This window comes from Pipistrellus kuhlii, unplaced genomic scaffold, assembly GCF_014108245.1.
Source record: "Pipistrellus kuhlii isolate mPipKuh1 unplaced genomic scaffold, mPipKuh1.p scaffold_m20_p_17, whole genome shotgun sequence".
In the NCBI taxonomy this organism is placed as follows: Eukaryota; Metazoa; Chordata; class Mammalia; order Chiroptera; family Vespertilionidae; genus Pipistrellus; species Pipistrellus kuhlii.
In genome coordinates, this window is record NW_023425482.1 from 18,217,861 (window position 1) to 18,233,970 (window position 16,110).

Below are 16,110 nucleotides of genomic sequence, written 5' to 3' on the forward strand. Positions count from 1 at the left end.
CCCTCCCAGTGCAGTCTCCCCGCGGATGGCTAAAGGCGCTCCGTACACTCCCAACTGTTGCTCCCGAAGACCCACTTAAAACTAAAGGCGAGATAATCGTGGGAGAAAGCCTGAAAGGCCATTATGTGATTAGCAGGAGGGAAGGGGAGAAGGATCAGGTGCTTCCCCGTCTTCACAAGGAGCAGAGAGGCTGCGGCCAGGGGGGCTCCCTGGTGAGTCCCAGCCCAGCAGCAGCAGCTGCCGGAAGGGACAAGAACGGGAGGAGGAGTCACTGGCCACACTGCCCATCCCAGGCCTCCCTCGGAAGCCTGAGACCAGGTGCAGGCAGGGCCGAGGAGGGAGACACCTTGGAGGCAGCACTGAATTCCAAGCAGGAGCAGCTAAACCCCCCCTGGACCCTCCCTCTCCCCCTCCTCCCGCACACAGGAGGCCTGCTGGCTAAGGCCCCTTGGGAGGAGTGCACATCAAAACCCACATGCATTAATCCTCATGTTGACAAGACTGCAAGGTGACTCTCCCCCCCACACCCCCCTACCCTCATGGGAGAAGGGCTCACCCAAATGGCAGGCTAAGCCCAGGCATTTTGCTAAGAGGCCCTGACTGGGGTTAAAACCAACAAGACAGAAATCGTGCTCTGAAATGAAGCCAAATTTGCCACCCCAGCAAACTTTCCATGTCTCTTACTCCTTTCTTATTCATGCCCTTATCCCTGCAAAAGCAAGTACCTCCAGGAATGAAGGGTGACAGAAGGGGAGAAATAGCAGGGGTGTGTGTGTGTGTGTGTGTGTGTGTGTGTGTGTGTGTGACAGAGAGAATCACCTGTAAAAGTAACCAATAAGAAGCCAAGACACCTTCTTTGGGCAAAAGAACTCTCTAGAAATGCGCCCATCCAGGCCAAAGCACTCCAGACCTTGTCCTGGCCACCCCACCCCCCTGCCCCGCAGAATGAAGCCCAGGAGAGAGCACTCAGGTTGCCTCGGTGCTCCCGGAGCTCTGGCGGGAGGCTGCAGCCATGGCCCAGTTTCCATCCACACAGGAATCGTTTACCACATTAGCAGGGAAAAAGCCCTCTAACATCTGACTGTCACTTCGCACATGTTCAAAGAGAACGGTCTGGCAGCCAACTTTAAATCACACAGAAAAGGAATCTGACAGTTGTTGATTTTGCAGTTCTCCCCCTCAATCTGGATGTTGAGAGTGGCTTGCCAGTGAGCCAAGACTGTTGTTGCTTGGGCCTCTCCCTCGGGGCAGCTTGACTCGATCTCGGCTTCTGTGTGTCTGTTTCTCAATCGGAGTGGCCCAAGGAGCACTCGGGACAGGGCACTTGGGTCCAGGGCAGGCACCTCTGGGGATTTGATTGAGATCAGCTCCTGCAGAGGAATTCCCTTCCCTGGCTTCTAGTAACACTGGGTCCCCTTTCTCCCTTACCATCGTTTCGAACCCAGGCAGAGAGAGGCCTTCGATTCTGAGCTCTGACTGCTAACCATCTCCAAGGCCATTTGATTCTCACACCAGAGCACGTGGAGAGTCCCTCTGAAGTTCACCCTACTGGGATCTGTCTTCCTGTTGTGTATTTATGGCACACCCCCCCCCATCCTGGTTAATTACGCCGGTCTTGGGGGCCAGAGTAGGCCAACCAGCCCAAGCACTGCAGAAATAGGCCAGGCTAAGAGCAAGCGGCCATTTCAATAACAAGTGAAAGTATAAACCACAGCACATACTGCGCTGCCTGAGGTTACTGATGGTGGACGTCAGGTGCATTATCCCTGCAATGCTGGGTTGTCAGGCAGAATCACAGCTGCCCCCCCTCCAGGACCAGGCCGAGCCCTTCGGGTTAAGAACCCAGCTCCCCTCAAAAGTGGTTGTAAAGACAACTCACTTTCTTCCTCTTTGAGTGGTTCCCACCAATTTCCTATGCTTTCATAAAGCACCGCTTGGTCACTTAAATATTTACTTTTTAACATAAAACTGTTGCAACTATGCAAAAAAACCAAAACAAAAAACTTCTTAGGTGAGGGTCTGCTTGCATTTCTTACATGAAGACTTCAGAAGCAAATAAAATAAAATAAAATAAAAATAAACTAAAAATCCTTAATAGTAACAGGGACAATAAGGACACGTGGGGATGGGAAGTAAAGGGTCCGAGCTAAGTCATCACCAGCCCCGGATGATATTTTGCTGGTATTTATGCTAATGAAACTGACAACCGCTGGGTCATCCAAGGTGAGCCAGGCCCCTGTCCTGGAAGTGTCTAGCAATCATCATTTAAAATAATAACGAAAACTGAAATCTCGCTTATTTTAGCTCCCTGCCACCGGGCAGTCCAACTGGCACCAAGTTTACAAGGCGGTGGAACCCGCGCCAAACCGGTCCTGAAAGCCTCCAGGAGGAGGGCAGTCGGCTGTCCTGGTGGGAGGAGCCAAACGCAGTCCGCTGTCCTGGTGGGAGGAGCCAAACACAGGCCTGCGAGAGCACTGTTTTCCTTGGGTCCCTTCCGCCCAGCCTGAGTGTTCGTTTGTGCAAATAAAAGGCGGAAGGGAAGAAACCAAAATGAAACGCTTCAGGTGGCTGGGTTTTCCTTTTTTTTCTTTTTCTTTTTCTTTTTTTTCTTTTTGGAAGAACAAGCAAAGGGTTTCTCAATAGTTTCCCTGTCAATCAAAAGTGTTTTTCAGGAGAACTGGGGGGAACAGCAAAGCTCCTTCCCACCGAAAGGGCAGCCATTTCAAAAGAGGGGCTGCGAAAGGGACGGTGACCCATGTCATAAAGACACGCTGGGTCTTCCAGCCACTTAGTGCCCTGCGATTCTGAAAGGACTAGTATTTCCAGATCGGAAAAGTGCTTGCTTCTGCATCTGCCCCGTGTTGTTAAATAACACTTGTGCAATTAAATAAAGGAGCCAAGGGTGACCCTCGCCCATTCTGAGAGGCACTTACACGCTCCCTGAAAACACGCTGGAAACGAAAATGCAGACAATCTCCTTAGTCCTGTGATGGAAGGAACTGGAGGGAGGAAAAGTCACCTTCTGAAAGGGGGGCCCTTTGAGGGGTGTCTGCCAAGTACAGTGCACACAAATACAGGTGTGCAAACACCCAGGTATGTACGTACGGACCTCTCCTCCACTGACCCCCATTCTGGAAACCCTTCAATTATGTACAACTGCGGGTCTCCTGACTTCCCTCACACCCCACCTCTGCTCCCTAATTGCTTTTCGTGTTTGGGTTGGGTAAAGGAGGAGGATTCCGAATCTCAGGCCGCCACTGGCAGGTCTGATAACAAGGAACAGGCCCCGGGCTCCTGGCCTGGGCCTCTGCTCGATCGGGTTACCTCAGAAGGTGTGTGTGTGTGTTTTCCTCTCAGAGGCCATCTCAGGCCCCGGCAACTCAGGCTTCCCTCTCCAGCCCAGCCTCCCTGGAACTCGTGATTTTTTTTAGGGTTTCCCCTTGAAAACCATCCAGAAACCACAGCCATTAAATGAACATGAAGGTTTGACACCTCCTGAATTTAGGAACGAGGGGGACTCTGGGGGCCCACTCCACACACTCACACCTGCTGCTTGATGGCAGGGAAGCGGAGCTCCCGGCTGGTGTGAGCCTTAAATTCTATTCTATGTACTGAGTGACTTGTCTCCAAAGATCTCAAAGCATGGGAAGGAATAAGATGACGCGCAGCGTTCTCGCTATCTGCCTCTAAGGCTGTTTTCCTAGCTTTGCTTTGATGTGTCCCGCCCAGCAGGCCCAGGTTACCCCTCAGTGGCTTTCAGAGTCTTGAGGCCAGTGACTTGACACACACACAGAGGGAGGGGAAGAAGGACCCTGCTGGGTTCACCTGTGCCCGGGCTTCCTTTAAGCCAGTGTGTGGACTGTGCTTGCGCCAGGCGATGCGCTCAGCTACCCCGGGCCTGAGCGGTGGCGGCCTTTGCCCTCCATCAGTAAAGCTCAGGTATGTCTAAAGCAGAGAGTTCTTTTTCCTCTCGGCCTACAATGATTTTTTTTTTTTAAATTTCTGCTACTGACCTAACTTGGACATTCCTCCTGCTCCTTTTAGCAGGACAAACATCTCAGCTTTCCCTCTTGCCCACCCCCCATCCCTTCAGAAATGAATGCCGCTCTGATTTTCCCAGAGTGCAAACAAACTAAAATTAGAGGGTGGTCGGGTGGCTCTGCCCGCCAGCTCCCAAACTATGCTTCCCCCTCCGAGGGCTCCACAACAAGCGCATTTCCCACATTGTTTTCAGCTGACCAGTGACTCCTGGGAGGGGGGGGGGGAGGCTGCAAAGGGTGCCTGTCTGGGCGGAGGAGGCGAGGCACCCGCGCTTTGAAGTGACACCAGCACCGCAAGTACTCGGAGGGCAGGAACTGATCCAGAAGCCAAGTGAGCAAAGGAGGGAGGGGGGAGAAGGAAGGAAGGAAGAGAGCGGAGGGAGGGAAGGGCTTTCCACTCTGCGCCCAGCAGAACGTGAGAGGCTCTCATCCCAGGTAGGTTCCCATTGGACCTCGGAGTTCCAGGGCATCCAGCCGGGCCCTTCCCCCACGGGCCCGGAGAGAAGGGGAAGTTCAGCCAAGAGACTCCCGGCACCTGCCTGCAGCTCCGGGCCGCCCGGCTGCAGAGGGAGCCCGGCGGGCGGGCGGGCCGGCCGGCCGGCCGCGGGGGCGGGGGCCGCACTCACCTGGCACACAAAGGCTCCGCGCACCTCCGGAGGGAGGAGGCGCTCGCAGGTCCGGGGGCCGCCGGGGCGTGCGCGACGGCGGCAAATTCCAGCGGCACCGGAGCCCCAAACTTACCCGCCCCGGGCGGCATGCTCGCTACCTCCCGCTGCCCCCGGGGCCCCGGGGCGGCTCTGCCCAGGTGGAGGGGGGCCGCGGGCGGGGGAGGGGGGCTCATGGTGGCGGCGGCGGCGGGGCCGGCGGTCGCCCCTCCCCGGGAGGGAGGGAGGGAGGGAAGGAGGGAGAGAGGGAGGGAGGGTGCCGGGCGCGGCGGAGATGCACCCGGAGGGGCGCGGCGCGGAGTGCCCGGCCGGCCTGCCCACCGCGCGCCGCCCGCCCGGAGCCGCTTTATGTAAATGAAGCTCCGCTCGCGGAGGGGGGCGGGCGGGCGGGCGGGCGGGGCGGGGGGCCTCGGGGATCCACATTACACAGCAACAAAGCGGAAGGTTAATTTGAAACTCACAGCCCCGCCGCCGCCGCTCGGCTCCCCGGGCAAAGCCTGACATCTACAGTCGCCCGGGCGCAGGCCGGGTGCAGCGGCGGCCGCAGTGGCCGCGCCCGCGGGGAGCGGGGCGCACGCCGGCGGCCGGGCCGGGCTCTGGGCCGCGCAGGGGCCCCGGCTTCCCGGCTGCGCGCCTGGGGACCGGGCCCTGCGCCCCGAGCGGCTCCGGGGGAGCCTCCCCGCAACCCGCCGCCGCCGGGTGGGAACAAAGCGTGGCCTCCCCCGGCGCTGACCCCGCTCCCCCAAAGCCGGCAGGCGGCCTGGAGGCCGGCGAGCGGGCAGGGACGCGCCCTGGGCCACAGAAAAGGTGCTCTGGGCCCCATCCATGTCCCGGGCCGCTGTGGCCCGGGGACATGAGCCAGCATGGACGGGGATTTATGTGAAACACACACACACACCCATCCTGTTACAGAGAGAGCAACTCCTGTTCCCCGGCTGCAGAAACTTACAAAAACACCCCCTGCTCCCCATGGAGAGTTAAAGGACAGTTTTTAATGAGACAGAAGAAAGAAAGAAAAAAAGAGAGAGGAAGAAAAGTGGGGAAAAGGCCTCTCCATGTGCAATTAAGTCTCTTGAACAAGACTCTCCCGAGAAAGCTACCCACACAGGTTCAGATGGGTTCAGATCGCGCCCTCCGCGGGGACAGTCTACCTGGGGGGGTCAGATTGCACGCGGCCACCCCAGCTGGGCAAAGCCCTTGATGGACACTTCGCCTTTCCCATTCTGCTCTGCAAAGAGCACACCACAGGACTCTCACCGGAAGTCCCTGTCCCCCCCCCCTCCTCCCCCCCAACCCCAAGCTCAGTCTGAATTTACTCTGGATTCTCTGGGCACAGAGAGACAGGCACCTGCTTTTCCCCTTTCTGAAAGCCAGCCACCCACCCAGGCTGGCCCCACAGCCCGGAGAGAGAGCCCTTTCCGACTGCACAATAATGAACCATGCAAGTGTTAGAAATATAATAAGCTCACGAGGCGAGGAGCTGCATGTATGGAATCGCATTAGCATTAAGCACACACATGGATGCAGGAGGCGCAGGGATGCCTGGCTGATGAAAACTATCATGTCACCATGTCCGAGGCGTGTTACACAACACAACGCGGGCTCCGATGAATGTAAATATCTCACTTGGGAGAGACAGACGAACCCCCTCTTTCCATTTTAGTCCGGAAGAGACGCCAAAATTTTTTTTAATTTTAATTTTATTTTTATTTTTTTTCCAGCTTAGGGCCCTGGGAGAAAAGACTGCCTCTGGGGAATCATGTCCGATTAGGGACAAAGGAAAGCACAAGCCAAATTCTGTCACACTTGAGAGGGTAAGGGGGAGGGGGGCAGGCGGGGAGTGGAGAGGGGAGGAAGGAAAGTAGAGGATGATTTCATACAGCAGAGCCTGATCACCACTGGGGAGCTGTTTTCAGACCTCCTGACTTGGGGCCCAGGAACAGGTGGTGTTTTCAAAACACGCTATTATTTATATTAGCCACGTGAGCGGAGAACACCTTAACGAAAACCAATTAATAATTTAATTGAAAAAGTGACTATGAATAATACATGAAGATGATGATGCTGGCAATAATGCAAGCACCGTGGCACAGGCCCCACCGAGAGGCCCCTGGCAATCTTCTCGGGAAGAAGGCAGGCTCCGAGCCCCCACTTCTTACCTGGAAGCAGCAGCCCAGGGCCCCTCAGCCAAATCCGAGAGAGAGTGAGGACATGTTTATACTCCCAGGAAATGTAATGTTGCTGCTTTGTTTGAACTTTTATTAACAGGGGGCAACCTTGTAATCTGGTGACATCATCAACCTGTGGGCCTACACATAAACATCTTCCATAAAATAAAAGCCAGCGAGCCCAAAGAGCCAGCTATAAAATGCTCTGCAAGGATGAGGAGGTGCTGGAAACAAGGCCCCGAGGGGGACCTGCCCTGATGCTGCCAGTGTCCCACCTGCAACCTGCCTCCTGCCCCTGAGAGGCCTGACAAACAGGACTCAGAGCAGCCGAGATCCCTTTCCTGGATCTTAATCTGGCACCAGCTACACACGGTGAGGCCTGGTCAAGCCTGCCTTTGTTACAGGCAGCAAATGAACAGGTAGGCCACAGGCAAGTGATCAGTGGCCTCTACCATTATGAATATAAAGGACTGCACAAAGCGTGGCATGTTACCTCTACCCAAAGTTATTCCCTTCATTAAAGAAAAGAATACCTCTTCAGAGGGAAATTTGCAACTTTTGCACTGACAGATGGAATCCACAGTTTCTCTGAAATGCCTGTTGCAAATTCTGTCCTGTGACTCTGCAAGGCCCCGGCCCTCCTGATCAGCCAGCGGCCTGCCCAGCGGAGACAAGCCCTGCACTCTCGCCACCCTGTCCTGAACGCTGTTGACAAATAAACCCACTCTCAGGAAAGGCAATCCCTGCTTCCAGTTCTCCATAGCTAGTCTCCTCTCATCTGGAAAGCGTAATTGGCAACAGCCGAAAAGGATAAATATTTAAAACTAAATCAGGGGATGCTAACTCCTTCCCTACTCCTCCCCTTACTCACTCTCCAAACCAGAGGCCAGCCCCCCTAGGGCTTAGCTGGCTGGTGAATTACAAGGATCTGAACAGAGCCAACTGGCTTCTCCCTTGCTCGCTCTCTTCCCCCACATGCACACCCGGTCTCCATGCTGTATCCTTTCACTTCAGCAAAGGTAAATATGATCTCTGAGCTGAGATTCAGTGAATGTCAGCGTTCTGACTCCTCGCTAAACCTGGGCTCTCTTTTCACAGCACAACTGGGTTTAGGCGGATTTGTGTATTCTTCCAGATCCTTCTATTTTTTATTAAATTATACATACACATTGATTTTGAAACTAGTGCTTAAATAACCTTGAGGCTTTAACAAAGAAAAAAATCGGGGGGGGGGGAGGTGATGTGTGAATATTCCTGAAATAAACAAGGAAACATTTGGAGCTGAATGCCCAGCTATCACCCCATCTTTTCTAGGCAGTTATATTTATGGGCCTGGTACCTGCTGGGTGGTCAGGCCTCCTGGGTATGGGACAGAATGCAGGCTCTCCTGAGAACAACCCACCCTCACCTCCATAACACACAGATGCTCTGATTCACATTTCTCTGACAGAAACCTCAAGGCCCCATCTATCGCTAGGATGCTAATTCCGCAGATTAATTTTACCCCCAAATTGTAGGTGGAACATTATCTAGCTTGCTTACCCACCCTCCCCAGCTCATACTCTAAACCTGTCAGTGACACACATAAGACACAAATGAGCAAACATTTTTTTAAGCTTTCCCAATTTGTGTGAAGTTACAAAGCCCAGTTTAAGAAAGCAGAAATAAATAACTTTCCTTAAACTAGCTTTAAAAACGTTGGGTTAAAAAAGCTTGCTCTCTTTCCTTTTTTTTTTTTTTTTTTTTTTAAACAAAATATTATTTCTGAAAGGGCAAAGAGAATTTGTCATGCAAGACTTTTATACCCAGGGGGATTCTTACATTTGTGTTTCTAAACCTTGAAATTGAGAATTTTAATGAAAAGGCAGACAGATGCTTAAGGACACAGCATCGCAATCAAGGTCCATACAGGGCGGGAGAGGGACGCTTTGTTTGGGGCCAGGAAGAAAAGGTGGATCTGACACAGCCGGTGTGTGTGTGTGCACGCCCCCTGACACCCTGAATTCTTGGAGGGGAAGCAGGTTGGAGGCAGAAGAAAGGAAAGAGGAAAGGAGAGAGGAAAGAAAGGGGGAGGGGACATGGCTTCTTTATATAAATCCTGTGTGTGTGTGTGTGTGTGTGTGTGTGTGTGTGTGTGTTTTAAATTCTCAACACAGCATCAATCCCACAGTATGTGCCAACAATTCCCTTACACATGCATTAAAACAATCAATTAAACGATCTACCAGGAGCACCATAACCAAGATCAGAATTTTTTTTTTTAATGAAGAATTTCATTTGGGTTTGCCATTCTTTCCCATCAAGTGACCACTTTTTTTTGGACAGGGTTCTAAGAGATAAACAAAAGATGACCCTTTTCACACTCTTTCCCCCCCCCCCCACACACCCCCCAAATGATTCTGGAATCCCATTTTGTTATCTTTTCATTTTAGCTGCATTTTTTTGTCTGAAATCTGCGCTAATCTGATTTCAGAGCTCCGAGCTGAAATGTCACATATCCTCCCCAAGTCCGCCAAGCCAGTGTTTTAGAATTTGGATTTCTATTGAGGCTGTTCCAATCGCCAGCGAGGCCTACGATAAAAATGTGCATCATGCTGTTCCGTTTGTCTCTCTTCGGACAAATAGAAACTGTGAAATTTAAAGAATGGATGGGGGGGGGGGACCCTAAAACAAAGAGGTTAAAAAAATAGGACAAATGTTTTTGCTTTTGTGCCTGCCCGGAGCGATTGTGAGGGGGAGTCTGCGCTGACAATAACCATGAGAAGGCCATCCAAAGGCGATGCGCGCACAAGGGGACTCCTCGCCCGCCGCCTTTGGTCCGGGAGAGAAAGCACCTTAGCTCCATTCTCAGGGAACAAAGGGCCAGGGCCACCGAAGGGGGGAGAGGTGACCGGGCCTTTCACACGGAGCCAAGTGTCAATGCAGGTTCATTTTTCACCCGTCTGAGTTGGAAAGCAGCTCAGTGAACTTCCTAATGACTGCTTTCCCCTCTCTCCCTATTATTTCTAAACCTGAAAGAACAAAACAATAATATTTCTTTTTTAAACCCAAAACCCATCATCCTATTAGAGGGAAGCCCGGAGGGCCTAGGGCCGGTCAGCTTTTTCCTCCTTCCTCTCCCCGCCCTCCTTTTTTATTTTTGGAGGAGGGGGGATTCCCATTGTAGATCACATGGCAATAAGGAACGCTGGACACTGAGGTCATTTTTGGTAACACCAGAGCGGCCTTTATGTCCACAAAAAGGCAGAGAGCAGGAAGAAAAAAAAGGGGGGACAGGAGTGGGGGGGTGACGGTGGGGCGGCTGTGGGCAGAGCCTGGAAACATTTCCTTTTTTTTTCTTTTTTTTTCCCACAGCACCAAGTGGCTGATGCCAGCGTCGGATAAGCAACTGAATCAAAGTCATCCTTACAAGGTTGGGGTGTGTTGTGTTTTTTTGTTTTTGGAGGTTTTTTTTGGGGGGGGGGAGAGAAGTGAATGAGACAATGATGTAGTAACAACTTAGACAAGGGGTGTGAGTGTGTGTGTGTGTGTGTGTGTGTGTGTTGGGGGGGGGGTGCTTCAGAGAAAGGAAGCCAAGAGGAATCCCTGCATGCCATGAAAATACCAGGGCCAGGGGATGTGGGAGTGTTTAACCAGACTGGAAGCTGGGAACATCCTCCCCAGCGGCCAAACCCTGCGATGACACGGCTGTGACATGCAACTCCCAGCCTCTGAACCCAGACCAGGCGGCTTGGAGGAGCATGCCCCCTCCCCCGGGCTCTGGCTGGAGAGCGAGGTGGGGGAAGAGGGCCCTGCGAAGAAGCACAATAAACAGCTCAAATATGAACGGAAATGACATCAGCAAAGTGAAGGACCTGTTTATTGCGGATCAAAACAAAACAAACTTCCAAACCTTTTGTGTACACACGGTGACTCTATAAAAAGCCCTCCTGAAATGTCACCAGGGTCAACACATCAGCATCCCAAGAAAAACAGATAACAGTTACCATGGAGGGGGGAAGGGGGGAGGAAGGGGGACAGGAAGGGAAGAAGATGGGGGTGGGGTGGGGATATGAAACCAGAAGGGGCCAAAAACCCAGCTGACTATCCCCCCACTCCCCCCCCCCCGCTGATCCTTAATATTTATTGGTGTTTATAATCTAAAAGCCATGCTCTGTGTTTCACTTAATACAAGGCCAGACAGTGCTGTCTAATGAGGCAGCATTACAATCAGCTTGTAATACTGAATTTTTAATGCTGCCAAGGATTCTGTTACATAATAATACGAAAAACAGAAGCTGGAAGTGGGCTCGCGGTGACAGGACACTGGAGGTTCCAGGCAGGCAAGTGCCAGGAGCCTGCCTTCCCCGCCTTCCCCTCCTCCTCGGGCATTGCAGCCAGCCAGCCTGCCGGCCCTGTGCAGGGGATTGGCATGGAAACCATGAGAATGTCTTAGGAAAGCCACTTCGCTGGTCCACTCTCTGACCCAAAGTTATATTCCAAACCAGAGTTGGGATTCCAGCTTCCCTGGGGTGAGAGGTCTGAAATGAGCATTTTTCTTGGGTGAGGGGGCTAAAGAGACAAGGAAGACAGGAGAAGGGAGAATAGCTGATTTTAAGCAACAATTTGGGGGGGGGGAAAGAAATCACAGATGGGGGGGGGAAGAACTAAGATGCTGAGGGAGGAGGAATGGGGGGAGGGACTGAAGTCTGCCGGCCATATTCACAGCTGCTGCACTCAGTTTACATCGGTGTAATTTAAAGGCATATATATATATATATATATATATATATATATATGCCTTTGAATTACATATAAATATATATATATATATATATATATATCTGCCGTTGCTCCTCTCTGTAATACCCCAAGACTGTAAATCTATAACCACTGCAATGATTTAGTGATTAAAAACATGATAACATGTTGTGTAACTGCAAACCACAGAACCCTTGCCAACTCTCCTCTAAGATAAAGGGGGGAAAACACTGAAAATGTGTTGCTCGCAGCGATCTTCCTAAACCCAAAAGATTTTAATAAAAGAATCTATACAGTTCAGCGGATCAGAAAAGGGTTGAGTGAATCATACGTGGAGCCAGCAGAGGGAGGGGGGGTGGAAGAGGCAGCTTTATGTGGGATTCTTTTCCTTGTACTAACAAATTACGACCTAAACATGCCTTTTCTTTTCTCTCCCGCTCTCTCTCTCTCTCTCTCTCCTTCCCTCCCTCCCTCCCTCTCTCTCTCTCTTTTTAATAGTTTGTTGTAACTGGACTAACTGGTCTTGTGTGCTGTCTTGCATATTCAAAGCTGCTTTGTAATCGGATCTGGACACCCAGCCTTATTTGCCTGAACTCAATAGGGGTTTTTCCTCCCTCTCCTCCCTCGTTTTGTTTTGGACTCGGTATTGTGGGGTTTCTGTTTTGCTGGGAGCAGACAGCTACCCAGACAGAGGCTCTGGTGCCTTTAAACTATAGAACAAACACCTGAGAGGGGGAGGCATCATTTGTAACGTGGCAGGAGGAGCCTAAAATACATACACACACACACACACACACAAAATAAAAATCAAAGCAGCTGTAGGGGTTTTGGCCTCTGAGCAGCTGACCTGACCCCAATTCTGTATATTCTTTTATTTCCCTATCACATCCTGCACCTTGGGTCAGCTTCGAACTCAATGTGACCCTCAAGAGAAGGCCCTGGAAAACTCTGTATTTAATGGTGGGGGGGGGTGGTTTGGAGGGAGTGTAAGTGCATATGCATTCAGACTTCCCCCAGTGTAGACACCCACACAGCACGTATGTATACACACACACACACACACACACACACACACACGACAGGACTGCCAGGCCATGGGGCCAACTCCAGCCCAGCTTTCTCAGCACACACTACCCGGAGCCTGAACCCTTCATCGCAGGGGGTCCCCCAAACCTTCATGTCTACAAGTCTACCCATAAACACATGCATGCACAGACAAACACTCCTCCAGAGACTTTAAAAAACTCCACAGATCTGCACTGCCTCCTCTCTGGACCTAAGCAGGCCAGTTTATTCAGAGAAATCAATAGGAAAGAGCATTTGCAAATATTTATATAAGCCCTGTGCGTTTCAGCATTAAGTAATTAAAAACTAAAACTCAGGGAGGGGGAAGGGAGGAGACGGGCAGACAGAGGAAGGCTGCTGGCCTGAGAGTGGGTTTTCCTGCCCACACCTCATCTCCCCAGACCACAATCCTTTCAAGACTGGCTTCGTGTACACTTTTTGCAAAATCCTGTTCGTGCACCATTTGCTAGACTATTTCAAAATCATCTCCAAATATGGATTCACCTACCACCAAGCTTTCAAGCCTGACTATAAGTGTCTGTATTCTGTTCTCTCTCTCTCTCTCTCTCTCTCTCTCTCTCTCTCTCTCTCTCTCTCACACACACACACACACACACACACACACGCACACACACACACCAATCCTTACTTTTGACATTGCTTCAATCTGGTGTGTTACTCTCTCATATTCCTATCTATAAATTATTTGCATCAGTTGAAGATACCAAACATTAGAAGATGTGAAGAGTCCTGGAAGTGGTAATCCAATAAGCGAATTCCCATCCCGAAATCCTCCAAGACTTTCCCCTTCTGTCTATAGGGTACCTGCACGTTGGGGGTTCAATACCTGAACCGCCCCCCCCCATGTAAACAGATTTGCAAACAATAAAAAATAAAACACAAAAAAACTGGACAGCAAGATGGAGTTTTCACACAGGCCCCTTTTGGAGCGGACTTCCCGTATATTGTTCTGGAGGGGTGGGCAGTCACACTGCCTCCACAGCTTCTCCGAGAAGCCGAGCGAGCCACGGGAGCACCCACGCTGCGGATATTGCAGAAATTTACAGTAAATGTAGGTACACGATTGCAGCACGCCGCCCTATTGATTATGCAGATTGTGATCAATCTTCTCCCCTCGCCCAGTTTCCAAAGCCTCCCTCAGAAGACCTCCGAATAAGTTGGTCTGAAAACCGGCCATTCTCCCAAAGTAGGGAGTTGAAAAAAAAAGTAATTTTTTAAAAAACCTAATAAATCGTCAAGTGTCCCCACTGAAGGGACTCGAGTCTTTTTTTTTTTTTTTAATTCCAGAGTGAATTTATGTTCTGTAATTTGCATTACAGCCAAAGCGATCACCGTAAGTCATATTCTTTAAAGGTACTTAACAAACCCCCTTTTTAAAAGTCAGGAGGACTGGAGGCCAGAAAAGGGCAGTCGGCCTCCTTCTTCCATATAGTTCCTTAGATCAAGTTTCAATAATTGAGACCAATAAAAATTGTCATATTTACCCTGCTTCAAAGCAACGAGGAGTAAAAGAGGGGGTGATTTTTTGAAAGCACTTGTAATCAAAGAAATTTGCCACAGTCCAGGGAACGGTACGCTTTCGAAAGTCAGGTTCCAACCAAGCAACAGATTAATTTGCAAAGTGAAATGTATTTTAAAATTTCCATAGCTCCACAAAAAAAAAAAAAAAAAAAAGCTTCCTAGTCCTGAATCCACACACAATGTAAGTGCCCTGCATAAAACACACTCGGATCTAGTCCCCCCAAAGACATGCAAAAAGATGTACAGGGATGGACGTGACAATGAATAATGGGAAATTCAGGAACACAGTTTTTGCATCTCATGGAAAAAAAATACACGGAAAAAGAGGAGATGGGGCAGGACGAGGGGTGAGAGTGGGCAACAGAACGTAAACAATCGCAGACTCTCGTAAGAAAAAAAAATAAACAAAAAAGAAGAAAAAAAGAAAGAAAGAAAGAAAAAGAAAAGAAAAGGAATCCTCCTACGTCTTCTCAACTCAGCTGGCCGGCCGGAGAGAGGCCGGCCCGGCGCGGTGCAGCCCGGGCGGGCGGCGCGGCCCGAGCCCCCGGGAGCCCCTAGTGTCCGGGCAGAGCCCCTCCGGGCGCCCGCGGCGGGGCGGCGGGGCGGGGAGGCCGGCGCGCAGGTAGAGGGTCGGGCGGCCGCCGCCCCCCTCGCCCCCTCTCGGACCCGAGGCTCCGGCCCGGCGCCCGCGGCCCCGGCCACTCCGGCCCGAGCTGGAAGGCGCCCGGCCGGCGGTGGCGGCGGCGGCGGCGGCGGCGGCAGCAACAAGCCGCGGCCGCGGCCGCTGCTCCGGGCCGGGTGCGCGCCCCGCGCGGCGGCTCCGCCGGGCCCGGCGCCGCTCGGGGTGGGGCAGAGTTGGGGGCCGGGGGCGGGGGCTCTCGGCCCCGCGGACCCCCCCGGCGGCCGCCGCCTTTGTCTCGGCGCCCGGACCCCGGCCGCCCTCTCGCCCTCGGCCCCGCGCGCCGGCCGGCCGTGCCCGGCGGCGCCTCCAAAGTCGCGGCGCGGGCCTCGCCCCGGGCGCCTCCACCCTCCCGGGGGTCGCGGGCGGGCGGCCGGGGAGGAGGGGGCGGCCGGGGCGCGGCGGCGGCGGCGGCGGGAGGAGGAGGAGGAGGAAGAGAAAGAGAAAGTTTGGCGCGGGGGGAAGGAGAGCGGGACGCGGCGGGCGAGCACGGGGAGCGCGGGCGGCGGCGGCGGCGGCGGCCGGGCGCGGGAGCCGGGAGGGGGCAGGACGAGCCCCATGCAAAGCAGCCCGGGCGCCCCGAGGAGCCCCGCGTCCGGGCGGCGGCGGCGGCGGCGGGAGGAGGAGGAGCAGGCGGCGGCGGCGGCGGCGGCGGCGGCGGCGGGAAAAAAAAAAAAAAAAAAAAAAAGAGGGAAAAGTTGCCACTTACGCGGTTGCTTCTCCGGCGGCGGCGGCTGCAGCGGCGCTGCTGGCGGCGGCGACGGCGGCGGGAGCTGGCGGCGCTTTTAATCCCGAAAACAGGCGCTCGGGCCGCGGAGCCCATCAAGGCAGCAGCGGCGGCTGGCGGGGGTCGGCGGCGGCGGAGGACGCGCTGCTGGCGGCGGCGGCGGCGGCGGCGGAGCTGGAGCGCGCTCGGCGGAGCCCGGGGCGGGAGGCGGCCGCAGCCGGGGAGCCGGAGCCGCCGCCGCCGCTGCCGCCGAGCAGCATGGTTGGCGGGGAGTTTACAGCCCCCGGAGCGGGCAGGGGCCACGGAGGAGAAGCGGCGGCGGCGGCGGCAGCGGCTCTAGGCTGTAATTGGGATGCAAAGCAGGCGGCGGCGGCGGCGGCGGCTGCGGCCGGGAGGAGGAGGAGGAGGAGGCGGCGGCGGCGGCGGCGGCAGCGGCTGCAGCGGTCGGAGGGGACGCGCTGGAAGTGGGAGCTGATGAGTGAAA

The 16,110-nt window shown here is 53.5% G+C and overlaps 1 protein-coding gene and 1 long non-coding RNA gene across 6 annotated transcripts in view; one reads left to right on the forward strand and one right to left on the reverse strand.

Moving 5' to 3' along the window:
* ZFHX3 (zinc finger homeobox 3) overlaps positions 1-15,737 on the reverse strand; it is a 242,768-nt gene extending 227,031 nt beyond the window's left edge. For 2 of the 5 annotated variants that reach the window (XR_006741860.1, XM_036440421.2), the window contains exon 1: positions 4,667-4,925. The gene's annotated coding sequence lies outside the window, so the exon portion shown is untranslated. Of the gene's footprint in view, positions 1-4,666; positions 5,071-15,608 lie in introns of those variants that run through there. The other 3 variants (XR_004988450.2, XM_045582732.1, XM_045582733.1) reach the window with 3 other exon arrangements.
* Positions 4,618-9,524, forward strand: LOC118720482. Its single transcript, XR_004988451.2, has 2 exons — positions 4,618-4,715; positions 6,974-9,524. It is a non-coding gene; the product is annotated as an uncharacterized LOC118720482 (long non-coding RNA).
* Positions 15,738-16,110: the final 373 nt, after the last annotated feature.